The sequence below is a fragment of the Hirundo rustica genome, chromosome W (genome assembly GCF_015227805.2).
Source record: "Hirundo rustica isolate bHirRus1 chromosome W, bHirRus1.pri.v3, whole genome shotgun sequence".
NCBI classification, from domain to species: domain Eukaryota; kingdom Metazoa; phylum Chordata; class Aves; order Passeriformes; family Hirundinidae; genus Hirundo; species Hirundo rustica.
The window spans coordinates 8,402,860-8,418,979 of NC_053487.1; the positions used below are offsets into that span (position 1 = coordinate 8,402,860).

General features: G+C 43.8%; 1 protein-coding gene across 1 annotated transcript in view; it reads left to right on the forward strand.

The window, feature by feature from the left end:
• The window catches only part of LOC120764838 (transcription factor RFX3-like), a 278,652-nt gene that overhangs the window by 197,936 nt on the left and 64,596 nt on the right, over positions 1 to 16,120 (forward strand). The gene's annotated exons all lie outside the window — the stretch shown is intronic.

Here is a 16,120-nt window from a genome sequence, read left to right on the forward strand (position 1 = left end):
AGAGGTTCCTTCACAGGGATCTGACATATCATCCTCACTTCTATAATACCTGGCAGCTTGGTCATGCGATGTCGAGGCTACCTTCATCTTAGTGGGACCTCCTCAGTTAGTGTTTCTCTCCTTGAGCTCACACACCCATGCTGCCAGGGCAGAAGTGGGTTTCCCATCCCACCTTCCCATGTCTTCCCCATGGTCACGCAGAAAGAACCACAGGTCAGCTTGTGGGGTGTACCCTCTCTCTCTAGCTGGGGGATGTTGAGCTCTGACTGGGGCCTATAACTCGCACTGGTGCCACATGGGAACTGTTCCTCTTAATTTCCTCCCTCACCTAACTTACCTCCTCTATGAGTTCCTTAGCCAGGGCAGAGACCTGAGCCTGCATTGGGCCACTGATCATACTCTCATAATTTCTAAGCTTGTTGGCTACAGAACCCACTGTCTCTCGGTTGTTATCAGGATGAATTGTTGCAATGAATGTGGCGTATTGAGATGGTCCTAGAGTTGCCAGATTCCACAGCATTTGCCCTGTGCACCTGACTTTGTCGGGGTCATTATCATGCTGCCCACCCCTCCCAAAGTGTACCTCCAATACTGCCACTTCTCTCAGCTGTTGGATCCCTTCCTCAAGGGTCTTCCAGCGCATTCTATGATGGTGCTCCTGCATTCTGTCTCTGTGGACAAACCTCTCCCATATACTCATTAAAAGCCGCTCCTAAAGGGGAAGGGGCCCTGGCTCCCTTACGAATACCTGATTCACACCTGAGTCCTGGGTCAAGGGTCCCAAATTCCTTGCCTCACTACTATCTAGTTGCACGCTTGTACCTATAAGGTCCCAGACCTGAAGTAACCAGGCTGTATAAGCCTCACGTCCCCACCATGCAAGATCTTTTTGCAGATTATGGAGACTTTCATATGTCAGGGACTCAGTGATGATCTCAACCTCTGACTCCCCTGCGGGTTGTGAGGGCCCTCCTTTCTTATCCTTGTTGCCTGGGTGCTCTGATTTCACCTTATACTTCTTTGTTTCCACAGGGGCAACTGCTGCTGTCTGTGGCTGCCCCTGTGGTTCAGCTGGAACCTGAATGTTTGTAACGTCTGTGGGTTCTGCTGCTGCACCATCAGCCTCTCCTTTGTCGGGGCAGGGGGAGGGTTTCCAAGCAGCTGGGGCTAATGAGGCTACTACAGGGGAAAGGTACTCCCTCAGCATCTGGCCCATCTCACCTATCTCCTTCCCCCAATCTGGGTGGTTTATTTCTGAGGCAGGCTGTGGGGCAGTGTCAGGCTGTGGGACGGGGTCAGGCTGTGGGGCAGTGTCAGACTGTGAGGCAGGGTCAGGCTGTGGGATGGGCTCAGGCTGTGGGACGGGCTCAGGCTGTGGGGAAGGGTCAGGTTGTGGGGCAGGGTCAGGCTTTGGGACGGGGTCAGGCTGTGGGGCAGTATCCTTATCCTCTAGGGTAGGTATCAGGGTGGTTATCCAGGTCAGTCTCCCCTTATCTCTAAATGCTGAACAGAACAGGCATACCAGCAACACCAGCCACTGTATGATGTCATTAACGTTCAGAGATTTGCACCCTTCAAAGACTGGTGGGGTAGGCCTAAAGAGCTGGGTGAAGGGTTGTGAAAAAATTTCCCCTGGTGTCATTTCTTCACAGTAGGTACCGTTGTTAAAGTAACCCCAGAAACACACAGTTAGTGTATGATAGCCCTGAATCCATGTGCCTGCCTTCCAGAGGAAATTAAAAATCCACGAATTCCTCACCTTGTTAACCCATATAGCAAACTGGATGACAGCCACAGTAGCCTTAGTTACAGGGCCCATGTTTAGATAAGGGCCTGCAAATGGGACAAATACGGCGACCACCACATGCCATCCGAACCAGGTTAAGCTAGACCACATGATATCCAGTACACAACAATGTAGGCACTTAAAAACTGTTATTCCTTTTTTCTCTCAATGCCCTCGTGCCCCACGTTGGGCACCAAATTCTATCTTGGTTTGAAAAGACAGGTGTCTGCTAGGGAGACGCAGGCCTCCCTAGGAATGAGGAATTCAAATCCTTCCCTACGTGTTATTATAATTTGGAAGATTAAAAAAATAAAACAAAACTTTTCAGTCAGAGCTATGGGGAAAGGAATAACAGTCTTTTACTAGTAACTATAACAGGACAGCCAACAACAACAGCAATTATAATAATAGTAACACAGAACTAAGAACCCCAAGGGGCAAATGGTGGAAACTCCGGCGCTGATGGCTGGAAGCGGTGGATTGTCCTCGGCAGGCAGGGGGGGTGCCCTGGCAGGCGAAGTGAGCAGTGCTGGAGAACCCGCAGTGGCTGGACCTGGGCTGACCCAAAATTTAGCAGGGCAGCGAAGAAACTCTGAATTCCTGGGCGCTCCAACAGATGATAGAATTCCCAGGACCAGACTCCTCCATTAACCGTGGACTCCACGCAGCTACCCGTTGCCCGACCGTCCTCCCCGGAAAACCGAGAGCAGATGAGTCCACTACCCTCAGCTCTCGGAAGCCTTTTTCCTCCCCCACAACTAAGTGATCAACTTCCTTTGTCCGGGTTGAGCACCCTTTAACTATCAGTATTTAGTCTCCTAGCAACTTATGGGGGGGAAAAATTCTACAGGAAAACTTAACCCTCAACACTCAGCCACTCAGGGGCTGGGTTAGGCAACACTGAGGGGCTGCCTCCAGTGTGATATGATTGACAGAAACTGTGGGGCTAGGGGGTATGAGGGGCAGGGCACCTCACCAGAGCAAGGCTGTACCTTCCCCCTACTACACATATTCCAAGCATTCCAAAATGTCTCCAGACATTGATCTTTCTAGTCTCTGACATACCCCTACAAAAGCAGCTCCTAGGGCACAGAGTAGGTGAACAGGGAGGGGTGTGGCAGTTCAGAAAGGTAGAAGGCAGTCACCCACCAGCTCAAGAAGAGAGCTCAGTTGGTGGTCATTACCTTTTCAGAAGGAGCTCAGCTATGGTATCCACTTGGTGGAGAGCTATGTCCTCCGGACTTACCAGAAAGGATGTGGTGACACAGACAGAGCTGCCATGAAAACATGCAGCCATCTAGGTCTTGGGCTACAGGGAATGCCAGAGCCTGACACTGGTATTGGATGGCAGTAGAGACAACAGCTGTGTGAGGTGTGAAGTGGATGATCTTCTTGGCCCAGGGGCAGAGCTAAGAGAGGCAGTAGAAAAGTTAAGAAGTAGCAGGGACTCTGAATGGTTGAGCCAGTCTTTACCATCCCTGAGGCAATTGCACCAGCTGGCCACACCACAAAAAAAGGATCCCTTACACTCTCACCACCAGGCAGAAGGAGGGGACCTAAGAGATGGGAGGGAATGGAAACAGGTCTCTACTCAAGGCAGCAGGCAAATCCCCTCCTGGCCTACCTTACCTTCCCAGCTGCAATACAGTAAGTATGAGGCTCTAGAACTTGAAGACCAGGCACAGAATCATCAATGTTGGAAGAGACCTCCAAGATCATCTAGTCCAACCATCAACCCAGCACCCCCATAATCACCCTTAAACCATATCCTCAAGTGCCACATCCAGATGCCTCTTGAACACAAATACAACATGGGCACACTACAATATGGACAAAGGTCCATCCAGGTTGGAGAAGTTGCCTAGGGTGAGTAAGTCTACCCCCTGCATCACAACAGCCTCAGTCGAGAAAAAAAGAGCAATTGTCATTGGTGACTCCCTTTTGAGAGGAACAGAGGCCTGATATGCTGACTGGACCCAACCCATAGGGAAGTGTGGTGCCTCCCTGGGGCCTAGGTAAGAGACATTACCAAAAAACTCTGTAGGCCTGGAACAGCCCTCTGATTATTATCCATTACTGGTTTTTCAGGTGATCAACAATGAAGTCCAAAAAAAAGTGAGGACAATAGACAGGGGCCCCAGGGCTTTGGGATGACTGGTTGAAGGATCTGGAGCATGAACAGTTTTCTCCTCTATTCTGCCAGTTGCAGAGAATAATGGAGGTAGAAACAGGAAAATCATGCAGATGAATACCCGATGCTGAGCCAGGTGTCACCAGCAGAATTTGGGTTTTTTTGATCATGGGTTGTTCTACATGATACTGAGCCTGCTGGCAACAGCTGGGGTACACCTGTCTCAAAGGGGGAAAAGGATCCTTATTTGTTAGCAGGGCTCACTGAGAGAGCTTTAAACTAGATTTGAAGGGAGTAGAATCAGAAACACTGGAGATAAGCCTGGAGGTGGCACGCCACTGACAGATGGTGTGCTAATGAGGTCCTTCAGTCTGTAGTCTCGATAGAGGTAGGGGGATGGAGATCTATGCAGTATCAAGGATACATAGGTTATTGATATGCTAGAAACCACAGAAGCAGCTGAGAATGGTCAAGCAGAAATTAGAGCTTCTTCCCCTTAAAAGATAGTGGATCAATAACACAAGTGTATTACATCAATGCACTCAGCATGAGCAACAAACAGGAGGAACTGGAAGCCATGGTGCAGCAGGAAAACTATGACAGTTGCCATCACAGAGACATGATGGAACAAGTCACACAACTGATGCAGTTGGTCTTTCAGGTCCCTTCCAACCCAAACCATTCCATGATTCTATAACCTGATCTCCTTCTATGACAAGGTGACCTGCCTAGTGGATGAAGGAAAGGCTGTGGATATTGTCTACCTAAACCTCAGCAAAACCTTTGACACTGTGTCCCACAAAATTCCTGGAGGAACGGGCTGCTCATGGCTTGGATGGTGTTCTGGTTTAGGGACAAATTTGGGAGAAAACTTTTGAATGGGATCTCTCTGGGAAGCAAACTTAAATGGCCTTTCTCTCTAACTGGTCCTTTAAAAAACTTCTTTGAAAAAAGTGGAAAAAACTATTTTACTTAACAAGCAAAGTGTATACAAGTACAAAGAATGAATAATATGAAATAATAAAACTTTTTGTTCTGGAGTGAGATGGTAAATTGAGAAAGTTTTTGCCGTGGATCTAGCTCAGCTTTTTCTTAGTCTCTTATTAGTCTTAGTCCCTCTGGCGCTGCTGGAAAATGCTGAGGTCCAGGCCCCAGTGGGCCGCAGGTGCAAGCCCCTAGTGCTCTTCTGTTTTTTTTAGTTTAAAGCAGGTTTAAACAGTTCTAAGAAAAAGGAGAAAAAATAGTCTAGGGAACTTCTCTGCCTTAGCTAGTTGAAACTAAAAGCAAAAAGATCTCTGTCCTGCAGTCTCTCTAAGTCTCCGTTGAACACTTTGCCTGGAGAAGAATGTGTAGGAGTCAGACAGTTTTCTTAAAACAAATTCTGTGCTTCTCTTTGCTTTTAGAACTAGTCTTAAAGGTACAGAACTTAATATACAGCACAAACAGAACAGACAATTGGGGATACAAGCATTATAAAGTCACTCTAGGACATTCTACCCCTTATCCCCATATTGTTAACTTACTAAAACTAATATATATATATATTAGCTCTACATACACATATATCTATATAAAAACAATATGTAATATACAGCTACATACAGATAGTGGTAGTAACATTTAGTACATAGTGATAATTATACACAGTTCTCATTTAACAATTAGATCTCTTTGGGGTACACATTGTGTGGTTTTATCTTTCTGTATTACTTATTATGTGTAACTTGGTCTTTGAGCAAAGACAATCCCACGGAAGGGTTTGTCTGTACTTGAAGTAGAATTGATTTAAATTGTCTTCTTTAACAAACTTTTTATATGTATTACTGGGACTTTCTATTTACTGTATGTAGGGGTTTAGATTGGGTAGGGTCTGCTTTGTTGGTGGAACTTTGGGTGTTAATTAACTAGGTGGGTTTTGCTAGATGCTGCTCTTAATTTTTGAATGATCTTCTACCTAGTGTTTTTAGGGTGGTTTTTAATAGTTTATTGTATCTTTTTACTTTATTTGAAGTTGGTGCATAATAGGGGATATGGTACACTTACTTAATGCTATGTTTCTTAGTTTAGTTGTTGGTGAGGCTGTTCTTGAAATGAGTTTTATTTTTTGACTTAATTCTTTTAGGGGTACTATGTTTTTAAAGAACTTGTTTTTTAAGGCTTAGAATGGTGTTACGGGCCGTAGCGTGAGGTACAGGGTAGGTCTCTAGCTATCCTGTGGTGGCTTTTACTGCTGTGAGTACATAGTGCTTACTTTGGCATGTTTGGGGTAGTGTAATATAATTAATCTGTCAGGGTTTTTTATACTTATATTTGGATTACTGTTTGCTATACTATAGGGGCTTTACTTGTTTGGCTTGCTTGATCGTAGCATGTCTTACAGTCATGGATAATCTGAGAAATACTGTTTATGGTTAGATCTACTTTTTGGTCTCGTGCTCACTTATAGGTGGTATCTTTGCCCTGATGACTTGAGGCATCATGGGCCTATCGAGTTAGGAATAACTCTTTCTTGTGTTGTTAATTAAAGTCTATCTTTGACACTTTTATCTTTGCAGTCTGATCTACTTGCTTGTTGTTTTGGTGCTCTTTATTAGCTTGACTTTTGGGGACATGGGCATCTACATGATGGACTTTTACATGTAGCTTTTTTATTTGACTGGTAATGTCTTTTTACTCATTAGTAGCCTAAATTGGTTTTCTCTTACATTGCCAGTTGGCCTTTTTTTTTATTTCTTTAGCTATTCTTATAGAGCATTGGCTACTATCTATGAATTAGTGTAGAGGTAGAGCTTTGGTCACTTTTCTCTTTTAGCAATGTCTAGGGTTAATTCAACGGCTTTGAGCTCAGTGAGTTGGTTTGACTTACTTTTTTCTTAAGTGGCTTGCGCAACCTGTTGTGTGGGACTCTATACAGCTGCTTTCTACTTTTGTTTTATTTTAACAATTACAACAGGAACTGTTAGTGAAAAGAGTGTAGCGTGTTTCTTCTGCTGGTAATTGGTTGTACAGCGGATCTTTTTCAGCACATGTTACTTGTTTGTGTTCTTTTTTATTGGTGCAACTAAAGTTTTCTTTTTTAGGCTAATTTGTAATTATTTCTAAAATCTTAGGGCGATTCAGGTTTCTAATATGGGCACGTTGTGTAATGAGGGTGGTGTTGGTGGTGTGGTGGGTAGAGGGAACCTTTGCTTTGAACATCTATTTCAGCACTGGTAGCCAAAGTGCTAGTAGTTGTGTTTTAGTGTTTACTATTTCTGAGGCAGCTCGGACTCCTTTATAGGCAGCTAAGATTTCTTTTTCTGTTGGAGTATAGTTGGCTTTAGACTTTTGGTAGTTTTGATTCTAGAATTCTAGTGGTTGGCTTTGAGTCTTACTAGGCACTTTTTGCTAAAGGCTCTAAGATAGACTATGGTTCTCGGTTGCAGAGTAGAGTATGTTTTTCATATCTGGTTTTGTCTTGACTGGGCTAAGGGCTACTGCATGAGCGATCTCTTGCTTGATCTGGGAAAAGACTTGTTGTTGTTCAGGGTCTCAGTGGAAATTGGGGTTTTTTTGCAGGTAACTAGGTAGAGAGGGCGTACAATCTGGCTGTACTTAGGAATGTGTATTTTCTAAAAACTTATGGTGCTTAGGAAAGCTTGTGTTTCTTTCTTGTTGGTTGGTGGAGACATTGCTGTGATCTTGTTGACTTCGGTGGGAATCTGATGCTGTCTATTTTGCTACTTTACTTTTAGGAACTGGATTTCTTGAGTAGGTTTTTTAACTTTGCTATTTTTGATAGAGAAGCCAGTTTTTAGGAGAATTTGGATGATCTTTTCTTTTTTCTCAAACACTTTTATTGCCGTGTTCTTTTACACAATGATGTTATCGATGTATTGTAGATGTTTTGGAGCTTCACTTTTTTCTAGTGTAGCCTGGATTAGTCTATGGTATATGATGGGGCTGTGTTTCTACTCTTGGGGTAATTGGTTTTAGGTGTACTGCACTCCTCTCTATGTGAAGGTGAACTGAGGTTTGTATTTTATTGACAGAGGAATGGAGAAAAATGTATTAGTATTGTTAATAGTGGCATACCACTTTGCTGCCTTGGACTCCAGCTTGTATTGGAGTTCTAGCATGTCTGGCACAGCAGTGCTCAATGGTGGAGTCACTTTATTTAAGGCATGATAGTTCACAGTTAATCTTTATTCTTTTTCAGATTTACGAATAGGCTAAACGGGGCTATTGAAGGGTGAGTGTGTTTTGTTGATTACTCTTTGGCTCTCTAGCTCACAGATCATCTTGTGGATGGGAATCACGGTATTTTGAGTTGTCCTGTACTGCTGGTGATGTACTGTTGAAGTGGTAATTGGCATTTGTTGTTTTTTTACTTTTAGAAGACTTACAGCAGATGGGTTCTTTGATAGTCTAGGTAAGGTATTTAACTGCTTAACACCCCCTGTCTCTACAGCTGCTATCTTGAATGTTCACTTGAGTCTTTTTGGGTTTTTGAAATACTTATTTCGGAGGCAGTCTATGCCTAAAATATATGGAGCTTTTGAGTTAGTTACAATAGGGTGTCTCTTTTACTTATTTCTAGTCAGGCTCATATTAGCTTTTACTAAAGTAAAATCTTGTGAATTCTTTGTCACGCTAGTAATGGAAACAGATTCTTCTCTGACATGTCTTGATGGGGTTATGTGCACTGCGCACTAGTGTTAACTAAGGCCTCATATTTTAGTGGTTCTAATGTGCCAGGCTAATGAATCTACATAGTCTAAAAAACATGGGTTTTTTTTAGCCTCTACCTGGCTAGAGGCAGGGCCCTTTTAAGCTTGATTATTCTTATTTCCTTGGGTAACTGGAGCTGCTTCTTTCTTGGTAGAATTTTTTTTATAGTCTTGCTGTTTAACAATTTATGCAGCTGTTGTGCTATAGCATTAGTAGATTCTTTATTCTATTTCCTCATGTTTTTTCTACAATCACATAGGAAGGACCACAGCTTAGCCTGTGGGATGCCCTTTCTTTTTCTATCTGGGGAACGTTTGCATGTGGTTCTAGAAATTCTGATCTGTACTGCAGAGATTTGGAGAATGTCCTCTTTTATTTCTTCTTTGAGTTTTTTGTGATTCTCTTTTATTTTGTCTTTTAATTTCTGCATATGCATTTTCAGAGTTGGAATTCTTGCATGTGTTGGACTATGCACGGTATCTGCATATGTTTGGAGCTTCTTTGCTATATTAAGCACAGTTTCTTCTGTGTCATCCTGCTTTATTATTGCTAAAGTAGAAGAGTATCCTTGTGGCCTAAGCTGTTCAAGTTTTTGCTACATCACAGGTGTACATGGTACTAAGTCAAGGTTCTTAGTGTTTGGGTCATCTGAGAAGACAATTTTTGCCACTGTCATTTTTTTTAAGCACTGAATCTCTTGTTTAATGGCCTTCCACTAGGTTTGCTGCATATAGAGATCGTTTGTACACAGATATCTTTGTGCTACACTTCCTAGGACTCGTTCTTAGAGACTGTAAGGACTAGCCTCCCTCATTATTTCTTGGTCGATAACTGGATTATGTGACAGGGATCTTAAATGCCTTGCTTCAGTGCCATCTAGTATTGTAGCCTCGCCTGCAGCATCCTAAAGACGGACTAACCAACTAATTATAGATTCATCAGGTTGTTGAGTGTAATCTTTTCTTAGGCTACAAAGGTACTTCAGGGAAAAGGACAATAGTATCTCCTGATCTTGTAGTAGTTGGTTGGGCTCCTGATCTTGTGCCAGTTGATTTGGTTTCTGATTGTGTGCTAGTTGGTCAGACTCTTGATCTTGTGCTAGTTGGTTAGGCTTCTGATTTTGTGCTAGTTGGTTGGGCTTCTGATTTTGTATCAGTTGGTTCGGCTTCTGATTGTGTATCATCAGTTGCTTTAGCTTCTGATTGTGTGTCAGTTGGTTTGGCTTTTGATTGGGTGTCAGGAGGTATTGAGGATTTTTCACTTGAATTATTGTTTACTGGTTGATTAGTTTTGTGTGCTTTTTTTTTTTTTTTTTTTTTTATTGTAGTAACTGCTGGTGTTTTAGTTTATTGTTTGGTTTAGCTGCAACCTGAGTAGCTGTGGGGTTGGCTGCAGCCTGAGTGACTGATTTATCTCCCTGCTCCCTTGCCTCTATCTGCTGCCCTACAGTATCTAGCAGTGTGCAACTCATTCTAGAAAAGCTATAAACCATATAGAGGAAGGTCACCAGCTGAAATACCAGGAAGGTGGTGTCTAAAGTGATGTCTCAGGGAGCAGCTGGAGTCAATCACACTCTTCACAGAAGTAATGGTGAATGCTTGTTTATTGAGGGTACACAGGGTTCTTTTATACATATAATTCTTGTGCATTAGCTGTTCACGTGGCATTTTACTACCTGTTATTGGTTACCTCCTGGTGTCCACGAGCCCCAAGAAGCTATACTATTGGCTAATGTTATCTGCATAAGCATTCCTTTGCAGTTACCTGTTTACACTTTGTTGAGGGAAAAAGCTGGTTCTCAGGCTCATCGTCCTTGACAGTTGCTAGGAAACCCAGAGCTTTCCCAAAACTGTGAGGCCTCTCTGTGTCTATCTCCAGAAATCCTTCTACAGGTGTCTTTGACATTCAGGGAACCCTGAACATTCTCAAAAAGTGATGTAACTGACTCAAAAGAGAAGAAGGAGAGGTTGAAAAGCCTCATCTCCTACTCCTCCTCTAACAAACTGGGTGCAATTATTGATAAATTTCTAAAACATGCTGCTGGAACTAGGATGCAGGGTTGGACAAAAAAACCATAAACCAAACATACCTGGCACAAACTCCAGTACCTTTATAAACTTCCTGTAAATCATAATCACTGAGCCCAACAAAATAGCTATTTTAATTTGTGCATCTTTAGTGTAAAAGCTATATGTTAGGGACAACATTGAAGCTATTTCTGGATAACAGAACAAACCTAGGGACCAGAAAGGTATTAAAACTTTAAAAAAGCCTAGGGAACAGAAACACAAAAAGGACTCAATTTTAAGAGACATTCGGAATTCAAGGAGTAGCATGGCTACTGACTGTTTTATCCCCACACAAAGGACAACCAAAATGCAATTAATAATCAATACAAGTTTTTTCCACTCTCTTGAGCCCCACATTGGGTGCCAGTAAAAAATGTATTGTCCTGGTTTAGGGACAAATTTGGGAGAAAACCCCTGAATAGGATCCCTCTGGGAAGCAAACCCAAATGGCCCCTCCCTCCAATCAGTCCGGCAAAAAAACTTCTTTGGGGAAAAGTGGAAAAAAATATTTTACGTAACAAAGTGTATACAAGTATAAAGAATTAATAATATGAAACAATAAAACCTTTCATTCTGGAGTGAGATGGCAAATTGAGAAAGTTCTTGCCATGGATGTAGCTCGACTCTCTCTCAGTCTCTCATCAGTCCCAGTCCCTCTGGCGCTGCTGGAAAATGCTGAGGTCCAGGCCCCGGTGGGCCACAGGTGCAAGCCCCCAGTGCTCTCCTGGGTTTTTCAGTTCAGAGCAGGTTTAAACAGTTTCAAGAAAAAGGAAGAAAAACAGTCCAGGGAACTTCTCTGCCTTAGCTAGCTGAAACTAACTAAAAGCAAAAAGATCTCTGTCCTGCAGTCTCTCTAAGTCTCCGTTGAACACTTTGCCTGGAGAAGAATGTGTAGGAGTCAGGCAGTTTTCTCAAAACAAACTCCGCGCTTCTCTTTGCTCTTAAAACCAGTCTTAAAGGCACAGAACTCAATATACAGCAGAAACAGAACAGACGATTGGGGATACAAGCATCACAAAATCACTCTAGGACAGGTGGGTATGCTCTTTGCTGGGTAAAACTGGCTGGATGGCCAGGCCCAAAGAGTGGTGATGAATGAAGTTAAATCCAGTTGGTGGCTGGTCACAAGTAGTATTCCCCTGGGCTCAGTATTGGGGCCAGTCCTGTTTAATATCTTTATCAGTGATCTGGATGAGGGGATTGAATGTGCCTCTGTAAGTGTGCAGATGACCCCAAATTGGGAAGAAGTGTTGATCTGCTGGAGAGTTGGAAAGCTTTGCAGAGGGATCTGTACAGGCTGGATTGATCAGTCGAGTCCAGTGGTATGAGGTTCAACAGTATGAAGTGTTGGGTCCTGCGTTTGGGTCACAACAACCCCATGCAATGCTACAGGCTGGGGGAAGAGTGGCTGGAAAGCATTGGAAAAAGATCTGGGGGTGCTGGTCAACAGCCGACTAAACTTTAGATGGCAGTGTCAGGGTAGCCAATAAGGCCAATGGCATCCTGGCTTTTACATTTGCTAATGTAAAAATGCTTATTAAATGTGTTATTTCAGTAATTGTACACTTTGTTTTGAATTCATATATTTGGATTTTGAAGCATCATGTCTTTTGGCATAACATTGCTGTTACCAAAATCATTGGGAACCTTAGGCTATAGCTAGCAGGTTTTTGAATTTTCCTTTCCACTGTCCCCATAGCTGACAGTGCATTTTTTTCCCCCATACCAGTATATCTGTTGGAAACACTTATGAGAAATAGTAAGAGCACATGTTGGCTACAGTTGAAAGGCTTTTAAGTTTCAAGTAAATATATACTGCTGAGTCTATATCTTGGTTTTGAAAGACAGTTGTCTGCAAAGGAAAGCTAGAGCCTCCCTTGGAATGGAGAATGTAAACCCCCTTCCCTCCAAATTATTATAATTTTGCAATTAGGGGCTTTCAGGCAAAGATATGGGAATAGGAGTAATAGTTCTTTACTAGGAATATTAAAAAAAAAAGGAAAATACAAATGTAGTAGCACAAAAAAACAAGCAAGGTAGCAAACAAAAATCCTGGAAAACCCTGACAGAGTCAGGGATACTGTTGAGTTTCCTTATGAGACCAGATGACTGCCGATGGCAAAAGGAAAGAGTCTGCTCTCTCTCACCGAGTGGGATATAACAGCTTTATTCTCGAGTCCTGCCCTGCCTGGCTAGAGCTCTTTCCCGGTGGCTCACTGCTGCCAGAGAGAGCGAGGCCCTGCCCGTGCTGGGGCTTTTTCCCCAGGGGTCAGGGCCCAGAGGCAGGGACAAGCCACTACCCAATCAGGGATAAAGTGGGAGTGGAACAGAGTTGGGTTACAGCTGAGCAAGGACAAACCACGTGATACAGAGAAAAAACATTACAAATCTGATGAAACACAATATAAACCCAATTAATGCATTACAACCCTTCCCCTTTTCTTATTAAATTAAGAAGGAGGAAGGCTCGGTTCGTGGGAGATGCTCAGAGTTCAGACCTTGAGTACCTTTTAAGTTGCAGAAGAAAAATGACCTTTAGTGCAAACAAACTGTCTAGAAAAACACTGTTAAGGAATAATGATAATTAGAAGGAGAAGGTTTGGCACTTTCTCCTCCTCCAGGCAGCACTGGCCACTTGTGGAGCCTCTGCAGGTGGCTTTGCAGTTTTAGGGATGAAAGGTTTCACCCACTCAGCTGGCACCCACTTGAGATCTGGGGGAGTGGACACATAGGCGTACCCATGACCCCAGGTGACCAGATCATGAGGAATTTTTGTTTTTCTGGTCATTGGATCCTTTACTATCATATCTGGTGACTTTTGCTGAAAGGCAGAACTGGTTAAAGCAGGATTATTTAGTTTAACATTTACATTTTCTACTTTTTTTGAAAAATTCCCTTTGGACCTTTAAGACCTCCCACCCCCATTGTCCTGAAAGTCGAGAAATTGCTTCTTTAAAGGGCATTGAGATGCCCAATGTCCAGCCAGATCGCACAGGAGACACGTTGTTCTTCTCTTGGGCGATGGCCGTGGCACAGACACAGGAGGTACGGTGTCTGCAGCAGCGGCTTTTTGTAGCGGCTTGACTCTGGAACTGTGGTTTTGATGAGCTGTCATGAAGGGAATCTTCCTGGCACACACCTGGAGCATGTCATGTAAAGTTGGAGCCAGTTCTATAGACAGGCTGAGGATGGCTGCCTTGCACCGTTCGTTTGCATCAGCCAGAGCTATTTCCTCCAGGACCTGTTCTTGGGCTCCTTCATTCTTAACCTGTAACTCAAGCTCGGGTTAATCACTCCACAAATGTTACAAAAGTTTCTGATGGAAGCTGCTTTATTTTGCTGTAAGGTTGGAAAGACCCATTGGGCTGGATTGCTAATCGAATTGGCAAATTCTTATTATCAACAGACGTTTCAGGATTTTGCCAAAGCTCCAGAAGTAAATCTTTTTGGAGGTCAAAGGGAACTGTAGTATTCCTTGCTACATTTGCTTTTAAACAGTTGCAAAAATATTCTCTTTCATATCCAAATTTGGCCTGAGCTTTGCATAAACCCTGAATTGCTTGTTGGGGGAAGGGGTCCCAATTACTGTGGACAGCACCCCTTCTTTTTGACTGTTGATATGTGAAAGGGGTGGCAGAAAAGCCGGGATTGCTTCCTGCTTCCTGGTTCCTGGCTCCCCCCCCGCCCTCCAGGGCATGGTAGCTGGGACTGTGGGCGGGGAAACCGTGGGAACCAGGGACAGGGAGGGGCTGGAGGCTTGAGTCACACGGGGAGGAATCGGAGGGTGGAGGTTTGAGGGTAGGGGGCGGAGCCCGAGGAGAGGGCAATGCCAGGGGCAGCACCAAAGGGAGGGAGGGGTCTGGGGAGAAGAAGGGATTGGGAAAGGGATTGTGGGAAGGAGGGACAGACAAAGGGAGAGACTCCTCGCAGCTCAAGAGCACATGGCTTTGGCCATTTTGGACAAAAGAATCCCCTCCATCTTTTGACCCCCCCCACCTGGGGATCACTAAGATGGGAGGTTTGAGCACTCGGACTGCCTGCAAAGGTACAAACTGGGGAAAATTCACAAAGAACTGGCTTTTTTCCCCTTTTCATTTTGCTTTTGCAATGCAAACTTAATTTTTAAGCTATAAAAAGCAAAATTTGCATTTTCTTTATTATTAGAGGAGCCAGATTCAACTATTTTATTTGCAACAGTTGCCCAAAATTCCGGGAAGCTTATTTGCTCTAATGATACATCTGAAAATCGAGAAAATATATATTGAATTAATTTTTTCAACTGTCTCTTTGGACAATGGGTCCTGCCATTTTCCAAGGCACTTAAAATTTGATAATAGACTCTTTTTTGAGACACAGACAGCCTAGCACCCATTTCTGGCTCAGATTTTAAGTTTCTGTGTCCTCTTTAACTGTGGCTGGGAATAGGAAGTTAAAAAACCCTCGCTGGAGAGAAAAAAAACAAAAAAGGGGAAACAGTTTCCTTTTCCACCCTCCCCCTCAGGCTGTCGAAAGGAACATGCTATTAAAGCACCTTGAAGGTTTATTTTGAAAGGAAAAACCTTTCCCGAAAGGAAAAAACCCTTTTCCCTGAGGATCAATGCCTCTTAAAAGATTTTCCCTTAGAAAACCCAAAGTGGTACTCACCAAAAATCCAGGGTTCCTTTTCTTTCTTTCCCAATCACTCCTTTTGCCTGAGACTGACCCTTTTTGGTGCAAAAAGAGCTTCCAGTCCCAGATCCCAGGGTCATCTTTCCACGAACATGTGGTCACCTTCCCTGGGAGCAGCCTGCCGGTCGGGGGCTTCTTCGTAGCACTCCGATGGGTTCTTTAAGTCCAAAGGAGAAAACTACAGCCCTGGCCGGTGGAATCCTGTGTTTCGGAGACTCCACAGCGAACGTCAGGCCTGATGGGTGCATGTCTCTGCATGGGTGGGCTACGTTTCATGACTCACGTACCTGCATGAGATTCCTCGGCCATGTACTCCCCGAGTGGTTCTTCCAGCTTTCTGGGAACCTCTTGTGGCTTTGAGCTGCACGTTAGGGCACCAGATGTGGTATTTCTTCATGAGACCAGATGACTGCCGATGTCAAAAGGAAAGAGTCTGCTCTCTCTCACCGGGTGGGATATAACAACTTTATTCTCGAGTCCTGCCCTGCCTGGCTAGAGCTCTTTTCCAGTGGCTCACTGGTGCCAGAGGGACTGAGGCACCGCCTGTGCTGGGGCTTTTTCCCCAGGGGTCAGGGCCTAGAGGCAGGGACAAACCACTAATCAATCAGGGACAAGATGGGAGTGGAACAGAGTTGGGTTACAGCTGAGCAAGGACAAACCACGTGATACAGAGAAAAAACATTACAAATCCAATGAAACACAGTATAAACCAAATTAATGCATTACAACAGGATACAACCTGGCACCCTGGTGGTC